Source organism: Amblyomma americanum, chromosome 1, assembly GCF_052857255.1.
Source record: "Amblyomma americanum isolate KBUSLIRL-KWMA chromosome 1, ASM5285725v1, whole genome shotgun sequence".
Lineage (NCBI taxonomy): Eukaryota > Metazoa > Arthropoda > Arachnida > Ixodida > Ixodidae > Amblyomma > Amblyomma americanum.
In genome coordinates, this window is record NC_135497.1 from 333,851,212 (window position 1) to 333,863,363 (window position 12,152).

The window sequence follows — 12,152 nt, forward strand, 5'->3', positions numbered from 1 at the left end:
GGACGGCGTCAATAAACGTCTCCTTTGTGAACTTGGAGGCCTGTTTCTTGCGGCGAGCCACTCTCCTCTCTGCAGAGGTTGAACACCGCCGCAGCGGTGCCCCAGGGTGCGTGTGGTGACGGCTGATCGGGGCCCTTGGCTCGCGCGAAGCTCGAACCCGCGGTGGGTAGTGGCCTGTGCCTACTGAGAAACCCACAACTGGCGCCCAACGTGGGGCCCGAACCCACAACCCTGAGATTAAGAGTCTCATGCTCTACCGACTGAGCTAGCCGGGCAGGTCGCCTTGACGATCACGCTTGCGCACCATGTCTGCCACCCCCATCGGGGCACTCGGCAGCTACGTGTCGGCTCCCTTAGGAGTCGTAGCGTCCTTTGATCCGTTGGCGGCTGTTTCTTCGAATAGCCAAACACCGTTGTTGGCCGCGGCCCGCATTGGGGCATACGGCGGTAAAACCCCCAATGTCGATCACGCAGCTCCCATTGGAGCTGTATCGGGAGCACCCTGCGGTGCACCTGTCAATCACATGCCTCCGCTGTGCGTGCTTTGCACCCAGTGCGAAAGCGGTGCGTGCGACGCTGCCGCAACCGGCCGTCCTGCACAGCAGCAGCCGTGCCCCGCGAGCAGTCAATTCTGCTCTGGGAACGGCGAGGCGCTGGCCCGGCTCCCTGTGGAAACCGCGCCGCTCGTCGAACTGGGCGCCTTGCCTCCTGCGTTCGTGCAGCCCGCCCAAGCCTCCTCTGAGGCCGGGGCGCAGTCGCTGCTAAGAAGTGCTGCCCAGATGATTCAGTCGCTGTCAGGGGCGGTTGAGACGCTTTTGGCCGCGCCGAAGGTGTCTCACCCCGCGGTCAAGTTGCCCATGCCAACATACCGCGGGTATGATGACCTCCTCAGTGCCCGGGATTTCCTTGAGTCCCTCACCCATTACCAGAGAGCTATGGGTCTCACTGATCAGGTTGTGCTTGCACACACCATCCCCGCAGCACTGACACCGCAGCTAGGTGGCATCGGCTTTCCGGCCACCGGGCAGCGACTCTCGAGGAGTTGTTCTGCTCGTTTAGCTCATTTCATCCACGCTTTCAATGCGGCATACTTGTGGTGCGTCGTACTTATGGGCCGGATCCACATGCAACCTGTGCTTTGATTCTGGAAGTAGTGATCACGACGCTGCAACAATACGCCTCCCCTCTTCAAAAGTGGGCCTGCTGCGTCAAAAGCACCGCGCCGTGAGTTTGGACAACTTCTCCACAACCAATAGTGCTATCTTTCTGGGATGCCGCACTATACTTCGTTTCATGCATCAGGTGCAACACTGGTAAAGCTAGCGCACTTTTTTGCAGCCGCCGCGGTGGCCGAGTGGTTATGGCGCTCGGCTGCCGGCCCGAAAGACGCGGGTTCGATCCCGGCCGCGGCGGTCGAATTTCGTGGAGGCGAAATTCTAGAGGCCCGTGTGCTGTGCGATGTCAGTGCACGTAAAAGAACCCCAGGTGGTCGGAATTTCGGGAGCCCTTCACTACGGCGTCCCTCATAGCCTGAGTCAATTTGGGACGTTAAAATCCAATAAACCAGAAACCACTTGTTTGCGCTGCCCGCATCCGCGACCAGAGAGTAGTGCGTTCCTTGTAGTGAGCGAAACATAGTGGATCCTTTGTCTGCAGGCTTACGACATGACACATTTGTCATGAACTTGATCAAATGGACACTTACTACTGACGTCACGCTGTACATCTCTCGTGTCTTAGACCACTCGGGCACAGAGCAAGCGCGGAGTAACACGCCTCCCTTTATTTTTCCGTCCGGTCTACTTCCATACCTTTCACAGCGTTGCACATGATGTATGAAACGGAGTATAGCCTTCCTTGACCACCGGTAAAGCGCACTCAACTGTGCGACTGCCACTATCTGCAAAGCATAGATAGGCCAAGGCCGGTTATTGGGCGGCTGAACTTGGCGGCACGCCAAGATGCAGAGCCGGCAGCTGGTCAAGATCGTGCTTCCCCACACACACGTGCTGGCCCAAATGATCTTGGTCCATCATGAACTGGACCTATCCCCATGCCATCCGCATATATGGCTTGAGGATGAGAATTGGCGACCGCCCCAGGAGCAGTTTATATTCCATTTTTATTTTCGAAGTGACTTTTCACGGGAAAATCACTTTTCGGTCATTCTACGCCAAACGTCCCAGACGTTGAGCTCGACCATCTCGAATTTCTTCAAAAAATTCATGGTAACTTATCGTAATCCGCGTAATCGAAGCCTGAAATTTTTCTGTCGAAAAAAATTTATTCGTTGAGGTGAGGGCAGTTTGAACACTCAGAAAATGCGAGAAACCAGGCACTGCGCAGAAAATCAAATTTTTACAAAACACTTCACCACTATTTCATTGGCATTTGCACTGATAATGCCTTTCGATATAATTCGGAGCATGAAGCTTTATAGGGCGTAAATATTTGTAAAAAATTGAAAAAAGTATGCAACTGTACCATTTTGCCGTTTTTTGTTTTAAATATCAGCTTGCTATCGCAAATTGGGAAATAACCGTTTGGTTTTCTAGATGTCTAGTACCTATAACAAATGTTACAGGTGATGAAACTGCGTACATGGAAGTAAAAAAAATACTAAATTTCCAAAAAGTGCGTTTTTAGCCATAAACACTCGTTAATTTAACCCTGAGGTGTTCCAAGCAAAATACAAGCAATAACGTGTTACGTAGAACAGTTTATTGCCTTTCATTTCTGAAATTTTTGTCGAGGTAATTCTTGTTAAAAGCGAGAAAAAAAATTTGAAGTTGAGCTCTCGCGCCGCAAGTTGCGTCGTCTCCTGACACACATCGGCTCAGGGCAGTTTGCCCGAGTCCAGAGATGGGAATCCTCACGAGGGCGAGCCCTCATGAGGGCGTCCTCACCCTGACCTCAAGAGGATTTCACTCGGTGAGGTGAGGGAGAGGGAAGGTGGGTGCAAGAAAATTCGAGAGTACGGGGGTGCGGGAGGAAAGACATGGTGAGGCGAGGGCGAGAGAGTGCAAGATGTACTGTCTGAGAGCGAGGGTTGGGGTCCAATTTATACCCCTGGCTAACTTTTTTTTTTCTGTGCAGCACGTTTTAAATTCCCATTCTAAAGCACTAGTTCTTGGGGTGAAGGCTCCCGGGGAAGACGTAGTTTCTGCAGAATGGAGGTACACGAGGTGAAGACGAAAGGCGGGGAGCCGCACGCCTTCTCCGTCGCCGCGATGTACTACACCGCTGACAATGCTATGCCGAAAAAAGCGCTCTTCTAACTCAAAAAGCCTATTCTTTAAAACGCTAAGGCGCCCGTGTGCTGTCAGATGTCAGTGCACATTAAAGATCCCCAGGTGATCGAAATTTTTCCGTAGCCCTCCACTATTGCACCTCTTCCTTTCTTCTTTCACTCCCTTCTTTATCCCTTCCCTTACGGCGTGGTTCAGGTGTCCAACAATATATGAGACAGATACTGCGCCATTCCTCCCCCCCCCCCCCCAAAAAAACAAAAAAAATAAAATTGTGTAAATTCTTAGAAGAAACACCCTGTATAGTGCGCTAACAAGGGGGCACTTGCTGGGCCTTGCGGGTGGCCGCCGGTCCAACAGGAACCGTGGTACCGCAGTCAGCATTTTTATTAACAGCCCCGAGTCTGTCTGATGATAGAGTGGGGAGTAAAATATGTAGAAATTATGCCTCGTATTGTTGAATTCCCACGTTTTAAGCCTTGTTTTCCGGAACGAAGCTCGATTTCAGCTTAGTGATGTTTCAAAGGACTGGCTGCGGCACAAAAAATCCTTCTGTGAAATTCCACTTTAAAATCAAAGCGTGTTGGCGGCGTTGCTGTGGAATTTTTTTCATTCACACTGTGAGTAGTTAAGTACAGTCTATATTCGCTCGATTTGCAGTATAGGAAAGCGGTGCCACAATGTGTTGAGCAAGGGCTACCACTGTAGTCTTACCATGAAAATAAAGCAGCACCTTAATCAGCTTGGTCGGAATCATCGCTCGCTCCGCCTTGCATTGTACGGTGTGCTAAAGAAGAAAAAGTTGCACTGCTCTCCAAATAACAGTAACACTTTTGGTTTTTGTTAACGGCGTTCAGGTGAATAGCCACCCGATTCTTGGCCGATCCCCCAGTGTGGGTATGTGCCATCTTTTGATAGGCTAACAGCAACAACAGCTTTTGGTTTATTTCTCTCCCTGGTAAGGGCTGTAGCCACGTAATCGCGCGCCTGACTATATGAACCAAATTTCTTGCAGGCATTGTTGAAAATTGACACTCAGGGTTTAGCGTAGACGTGGAAGCAAAAAAATCACGGGCGTTTTAGCTTGGGGTTAGCTACGAATTATCGTGGTCTACCACCATTAGCCCCGGGTTTGAACGGTTTATCCTGAGTTTCTATGCTTTTGCTTGACCTGAACTGGCTTACTTAGGGTGACACATTATACGATTTAAGTTTACGTGATTTTGCATCATTTTAGACTTGCACTGCGGTAGAAATGGTCAGTCCCTACATTCACTGATTCCTGCGAGTCCTGATTCCGATCTCGACGCAGAGGTGCAACAGTTAAGCTACGCGCCACTGCTCTGCGATGGCAGGGGCTGCCATCGGTGGGGCCTGTTATACCCACATTGTTCCTAAGTAATTTCTCGCGACTAATCAATAATTGAACTGCACGGTGGGCAGTTTGCTCACAATCCGGGGACAGGTTGTAATGACCTCACAACGTCACGTGACCAAGGTGGCCCACGTACTATATACAGGCTTCGGACAGACAGACAGCCGCTTTCGGCAGAGTGGAAGCTCTAGGGCACTAAAATAGCAACCACAGGATTTGTTCATTCGAGACTCGTGGAGTTATTTTTTAGCATTATTCAGCCCAATTGCTGCATTTAACGACTCATTTGATTTTGAAGTGGCCTGAATAATGTTTTACTTTAAGCTACTGCATAAAAGCCTCTATGCAGCGGAAAACCGGCATCACACTGGGAAAAAGCCCTAAAGAAATGAAAACTTCATAGCTGAGGGAGTGGGATGCTAAACCGCGGCAGCGCTCAAAAATAAGTTCCGCTGGCCACTGCTTCCGACCAATATGCCATCACGACAAATTTTTTTAAAGCATGATATCTATTACATTGAAAATATATTGCATTTACATTAACTAAATTATTTAAAAACCATTAAGGAAATGCCACGAAACACAGCAAAAAGAGAGCAATAGACCACTAGACGCGAGGTAAGGCTCAGCACATCACCAAAAGGGAGTGCCACTCCTGTTTAAAGTAAGTTGGTTCATACACTTCCCTTAATTCAATAATAAGTTGGGAGAACTCTTAACATCCTACTTGAGCAACTCCCAAGCTCTCGAGCTGTGCTTGCGATGTCGCGTCTTTGTCACGTACCCGCGTTCACGGGCGTCAACCTGCCAGTCTCTCATGCTGTAGTTTGAGAGTGTCGTCTTCATCCCCTTTCATCGGTGCGCGTGGAAGCGTCGTCAGACTAGCATGCCGCACACCGCACAAAATGGCGGGAGATTAGAAGAGTGAAATTTAGAAGACCCAGTGCTGTGGCAATGTCATCGGGTAAGGGTAATTAAGCGACCTACAAACTTTCGTTGTTGTGAGTCTATTCTGCATTTAGCCATTATTTTAATTGTCGTGGTAAACGCTACTGCATTGTTTTCTAAATATTCTTGGCGTACATTACTTTCTTTACACAGACATAACAACGCTCTGTCTCATTTGAGCAGCGCATATAGATAACAATGAAATGTTATAAGTGCAGGACGATTGCATGTATACGGCGCGTGCCAGAAGTAAAGGCAGAGGTATATTTTGGGGCTCAACTCGTAACTGTCTCGTTTTTTTCTCACGTATCAGCTCAAACAACACTACACACACGTACAGGGGAGATGGAAAGAAATGCGAACAGAGCAGGGCCTAGGCGCTCCACTGTTGGCGTTTCTTTTCATCGCGGTTTTACTTCGGTGGCAGGAAGAAGACGCTAGAGCCGTCCGTCAGTCATTCTAGGATGACTCTAACATATCGTTTTCGTGCCACCAAGTTAAAAGCGCGATCAAAAGAAATTGAAACAGTGGAGTGCCTAGAATCCGCTCTGATCGCATTTTTTTCCATCGCGATAGTACACGCGCAACAATATAAGCATGTAGGCTTTCGTCCAGTAGTGCCTTGGCCCTTCAGGGCTCGTGTTATATGTTTATTACATCGATTTCATTAGACGCACTACGACTACTACCAAACGCTAGAAGCAGCCGTCCTACACGCAGTTTTGTACCGAACATCCTAGTACTCAGCGCTAAAAAGTATTCCGATTCAGCTAACATATTTAGGCAGAATTTCCTTAAAATCCACAACGAAGGCTCGGGAACTGCAATCACAATCGCTGTCCTCAAGGAGCTACAAAAAATTGTTAATTGAAATAACAATAGTGTAAAATGTAAATAGAAGAAAAACTGTATCTTATCTCCACCTTTTCTTTTTACTTGCTGGGCCGAGTGGCACAGCGCGATTGAGGAGTGCATTGAGAAGTGAGAGGGGTACTGCGCCATTTACTTTCCTCAAAAGGCGCTTTTTTAATCTCTCATGCTCCCTAGATAGAGCATGCTTTTGGTAGGGTGGCACACTGATCGTTCGATCGGGAGGCGCGATTGAATCACATGGATTGGTGGTGGTAGTGGTTTTATTAAAAATAATAGTAAAAAGGAAGGAAAAGATTTTTGCTAGCCCCTGCATCTGCCATTGATACTGAAGCACCTGAGCTGGGGCAGCGGAAATAAAGGACAGCTGGCAGAATGGAGAAATGAAATGAAATAGGTGAGGGGACAGGAATAGAGGATAGGGGGAGAAGTAATATGTACAAACTATTTACACAATAAGAAATGTGTCCAGGTTGTTAGCGTGATTAGTTCATTTTAGAGGAATTAAATCACACACGCGCACAGCACTGTGTTGGTTACAACTGGAGTGGGGCGTCCAGTTATTAATCGTTCAAGGTAGAACTCGCGGAGCGTTCGGTCACTGCGTGTAACTACCTGACGGGGAACAGACAGGACGTCAAGCCCGTGTGTTCGAGGAATGCACAGAGGCTCACCAAAGTTCGCTCACGAGTGCGCGCACTGCCCTGCGGCCACAATAGCGTCTTGATGGAGTCTGGTAGTATGCCCTGCACCCTATAGGCCGCGAGCATATCGCGACGAGCATCGGCGAACGCGGAACAGCGAAGGAGCAGATGTTCTAGTGTTTCCACTGCACCGCATCCGTCACACACATCACTCGTCGCGATTCCGTGACGCACCCGTCGTTCCCCGGGCCACACGCAGCCAACGCGCGCGCGGAGGATCATTGCACGTTGTGACCGTGTAAGTGCGCGACAGCCGGTGACACTGTCGATGCGCTCACCTCCCGCGATGCGTGGGTCGGGGTGCTGCTTTCGGAGATGGTCGTGGATGGCCGCACGCACATCCTCCAGCGCAAGGGGCAGATCGCTGGCAGGTAGTTGGTGTGCAGCGGTCGCGAGGTCGTCAGCTTCTTCGTTGCCGGCGATGCCGCAGTGACCGGGCACCCACTGTGCACGCACGGCACAACCTCTCTGCGCGAGGTGCTCGATGCGCGAGCGAATTTCCCGCACTAGTGGGGTACCGCGGCCGTTAGATTGCAGGCGGCTGAGGGCGGCGCGGGAGTCGCACAGCAGAGCACTCCTGGGCGGCGGAGGGCCGAGGGTGAGCAGCAGGTCCAGCCCGAGCCGGATCCCCATCAACTCCGCCGTGGTGGAGGAGCCCAGGAAGATTGCGTGTTGCTGGCTGTGCAGTCGCAGGACGGGGATGGTGGCCGCCGCAGCAAGGGAGCAGCTGTTGCGGGCCACTGAGCCGTCGGTGTACACGAGGAGATGGTCCTGGAGCTCCTCGTGTATGACGGCTCTGGCCAGCTGCTGCACAGCACAGAGGGGTGTGCTCCGCTTTCCCGCAATGCCGACGATCACTCGCTGTACCTCCGAGGCAGCAGGCCAGGGCGCGCAGGAGCCGTAGGGGGGTGGGCCTTGGGTCAATTGCTCATACTCGAGCAGCGCCGCGCCCTTTTCGTGAGCGCGGGTGCGAGCGCATGCGCTGCAGCAGCGAGCCGCCGTCCGGTGCGCGGTGAAGCCGGTTGATGTGATTCAGTGCCCTGCGCGCTGCTTGGAGCTCAAGGGGCCACGCTCCTGCCTCGGCCAACGTTGCGGCGCACTGCGAGTTTTTGGGCAGGCCTAGGCACACGCGCAGGGACTTGCGGTGCTGAAGCTCGAGCTTCTTCCAGCACGGCTTGCGCACCGTGACGAGCGGCAGCGCATAGAGCACCGCCCCCAAAGCTGCGGCATTGTATAGACGCAGCGCGGCTTGCTGGGAGATGCCCTGGCCTCGAGCGGTGAGGTTGTGGACGGCGGCGGTGATCCTCTTCATCTGCAGACAGGCCTTGGTCGCCGCGGGGCGGAAGGAAAGGCGCCAGTCGATGTCCAGGCCAAAATACCGCACCGATTTACGCCAAGGAATCGGAGTCCCGTCCAGTGACAGTGGCGCAAGGTTGGCGCGCGAGCGCGAAACGCAGGCCATGGCCACCGATTTGTCCGTGCTCAGCGACATACCAAGGCCGCGCAAGCTGGCATCGATTGCGGTCAGCGCTCTCTGAAGGCACCCCCGCACGCGGAACGCCTCGCCCGGTGGTCCCCGGCACCGCAGAGCTATGTCGTCTGAATATATGGACATGTACACATGGTGTCGCCCGCTCGTGGGGAGGGAGGCCGGCACCACCGACATGGCCACATTAAACAGAAAGGTGATAGGACAGAGCCCTGCGGCACGCCCATGTCGACCGGGCGAGGCTTGGAGAGCTTACCCCCTACTCGTACGCGCATGGTGCGCCCGCTCAGGAACCCATGAACGTATCGCAAAAGGCGCCCGCTCACACCAGCCCCCTCAAGCACCGCGAGAATTGGTGCGCGGTGAACGCTGTCAAAAGCGCCCGGGACGTCCAGTAGAAGCAGCAGCGCAACCTGGCCTGCTGCCCTGGCATGCTCCAGCGCTGTAACAACGTCCGATATAGAATCAGCCGTGCACCGCATCCCACGGAAACCCGTCTGCCGCTCGTCAAACAAATCAGCCTCCGCAGCCCGCTCGTTCAGACGCTGCAACGCCATATGCTCCATGAGCTTACCTGCCGCCGATGTTAATGCCACTGGCCGGTATCCGCTCAGCTCCGTAGGTGGGCGCCCTGCCTTTCGGATGGGACAAACGACCGCGGTTCGCCAATCCTCCGGTAGCTCCCCGCGTTTCCCACACCAGGTTGATCTGCTGCAGGAGGATCTGTCGTTGCTGCGCATCCAGGTTTCGCAGCATTTGGTATGTCACCCCGTCCGGTCCGGGCGCCGAGCGGCGGCGGCAGCGCTGCAGCGCATTGTTCAATTCCGCCGCGGTGAACGGCGCATCACATGGACCCTCCGAGGCGACGGGCGAGGGACTGGCGTCGCTTCTGGTGCTCTCAGGAGCAGCTATGTTAGCGGCGTTTGCGGGGCTGGGCGGCGCGAACCGATCGGCAAACCTCTCTGCCAATTCTACAAAGCTGAGCCCGCTGGAGATTGCGAGGGCGGCCAGTGGTTGACGGTTTGCCTGTGGTTCGGTGATGCGCCGCAGGGTGTCAAACAGCCTCCGCGAGCTGACGTCTTCCTCCATCCTTTGGCATAGTGAAGCCCACTGCCGGCGGTATAGCTTGTTGGCGTGGCGGCGCGCTGCTGCGTCCAAGCGGTTGTAGACAGTCCAGTCGGCGGCTCTGTCAGTCCGTCGTGCCCGTCGCTCTGCGCGATCTCTCTTCTCGCGCAGATTGAGCAGCTTCATATCAGGTGTGGGCTGCCCTGCCCTTACCTCTGCTCGTTGGGTGGCTGCGAGAGCGCTTCGGACTAGACTTGAAAAGAAATCTGCGCCAGTGGCCGCCGCCTCGTCGACCGCCCGCCTGAACGCACTCCAGTTAGTAATGGAGTAGGCACGTTTGGGGCGCGCCTCCATCGCAGTGGGTTCAATTAGGATGGAGTAATGATCCGAGCCCCAGAGAGATGGTGATCGGCGCCATGTCGCCTCGATGCCTCTGGATACGAAGGCAACGTCGATGCAGGAGCCGGTTGTTCCGCGTCGTCGAAAGGTGGGCTCGCCGGTGTTCAAGGGGGTGAGTCCCAGCTGCGTTGCTGCGTCGTGGAGGTCGTCTCCACGCGCGGAGTGGCGCGCACTGCCCCACGCACTATGGTGGGCGTTAAAATCACCACAGATGATTTGGCGCGGGGCACAGCACGAAGAGACAGCACGAAAACACAGCGCGTTCCACGCGACAGCTGGACGCGCATAAACACTGGCCACCGACCTGTCAACACCTCCGACGCGAACTGTCTCCACCACGCACTCCTGGGCGTCAGATGTCGCCGCCGCCGAGCCGACGAGGGTGTGCTGGACGTCCTGCCGCACGTATATCGCGCACCTTGATTTCCCGGGGCGATGAGATGTGACACAACAGGGCACTGCAGCACAGGTGGGTTCCTCGCAAGTGGTGGCTGAGTGGTAGCCAATGTAGCCAGGTAGCCGCATCTGGGGCTCCCCGTCATGTGAACGTACGTACGTCTCCTGCAGCGCGATAACTTCCGGCGAATCCTGTGCGATGCGAACTCGCATTTCGGCGTACAGCGCCGCAAGTGAGCGCACGTTCCACTGCAGGATGGATGGTATGCGGGAGGGAGTCCGGCGGCTAGCCATCATGCTGGCTTATCTGTGCGGGAGCACCCGCTGCTTCTAAGCAAGCCCGGTGTCCATCGGTGCCCTCCGGGAAAAGTGCGCTGAGGGCGCGCAACGCCAGGTTTAGGCGCGCGATCTCCTCGTCCCGTGCGTCAGGGGGATGGCCGTGAGAAGCGGCCGCAGGCTCGGGCCGCGCTGTACGGGACGCCGGGCAACCGGATCGCCGCTGCCGCTGCCGCTGCCGGCGCTGCCGTTGCTTCTGTGTCTGCTGCTGCTGCTGCTGCTGCTGCTGCTGCTGCTGCTGCTGCTGCTGCTGCTGCTGCTGCTGCTGCTGCTGCTGCTGCTGCTGCTGCTGGGATGTTCCCCTGACGACCTGCGCATAAGAAAGAGCGCGCGGCGTCTGCTGATGTTGCTGGGCTGGGGCCGCTGTCTCAGCCTGGACGACGGCTCGGACAACCCGCCTGGACATCGGTGCCATGGATGTGGCCATTAAAGTGGCCACGTGACGCTCTCGCTGCCAGTGCGTGCACGCTGGGTCAATGACTGCGTGCCGCCACCCGCAGTTAATGCAGCGGGGCTTGCTCGCGCAGGTACCAGGCTCGTGCGGCCCGCCGCAGCGCGTGCATCGAGCAGGAGCACGACACACCTCAGTGGCATGTCCCAGGCTGGCGCACTTGGCACACTGGAGCGGCCGGGGACGGCAGGGGCGGACCGCGAGCCTGCGCTTGAATATGGTGATGAACGCCGGAGTGTCGGCGCCGCAAAACAGAGAGCGAGTGTGCTAGCCGACAGAGACGCCGACACCATCGGTACCGTTGACTCCGCCGCCGCTAGCAGCTCCTCCGCCGTCCTGCGCCCGTCCACACCGAAGACCAGGCCGGAGCTTTGATTCCGGGGAAAAGGCTCCTTGGCGCAGACCGGCACGCCGCGGATGACGGCCATGGCTAGCAGGGCCTGGAGAGCATCGCTGCTCCCTGCGTCCACTGCCACCACATTCCGCCGCATGTTTACCCGGACGGCGAGGACGCCCGGGTGGGATCCGATCTCCTCGGCCAACTCCCAGCCCTGTTCCCTGGTGAAGGCGGTGCCCCGGTTCGCCGGCCGAAACAGCACCGTCCCCACCAGGCTGGACGGGACCTCCACGGCAGCCGCGGCTCGCTCCAGGGCAGCTCTTCGACACCGCTGCACCTTGGTAGTGATAATGCGCCACGGGACCAGGCTGGCCCCAGCATCAGCGTCGCCGCTGCCTGCGGCGCATTGCTGCGGCGCGCCGCGGAGTTGGGCGCGCTCGCTGCCAGCAGACCAATTATTATTATTATTATTATTATTATTATTAAATATAAAAGCGTCTCAACATGGATTACGCCAATTGCATTATTGAGACG

At 55.1% G+C, this 12,152-nt stretch overlaps 1 non-coding gene across 1 annotated transcript; it reads right to left on the reverse strand.

Annotated features, from left to right (window-relative positions):
- Positions 1–202: 202 nt before the first annotated feature.
- Positions 203–275, reverse strand: TRNAK-CUU (transfer RNA lysine (anticodon CUU)). The gene has a single exon. It is a non-coding gene; the product is annotated as a tRNA-Lys (tRNA).
- Between the last annotated feature and the right edge of the window lie 11,877 nt (positions 276–12,152).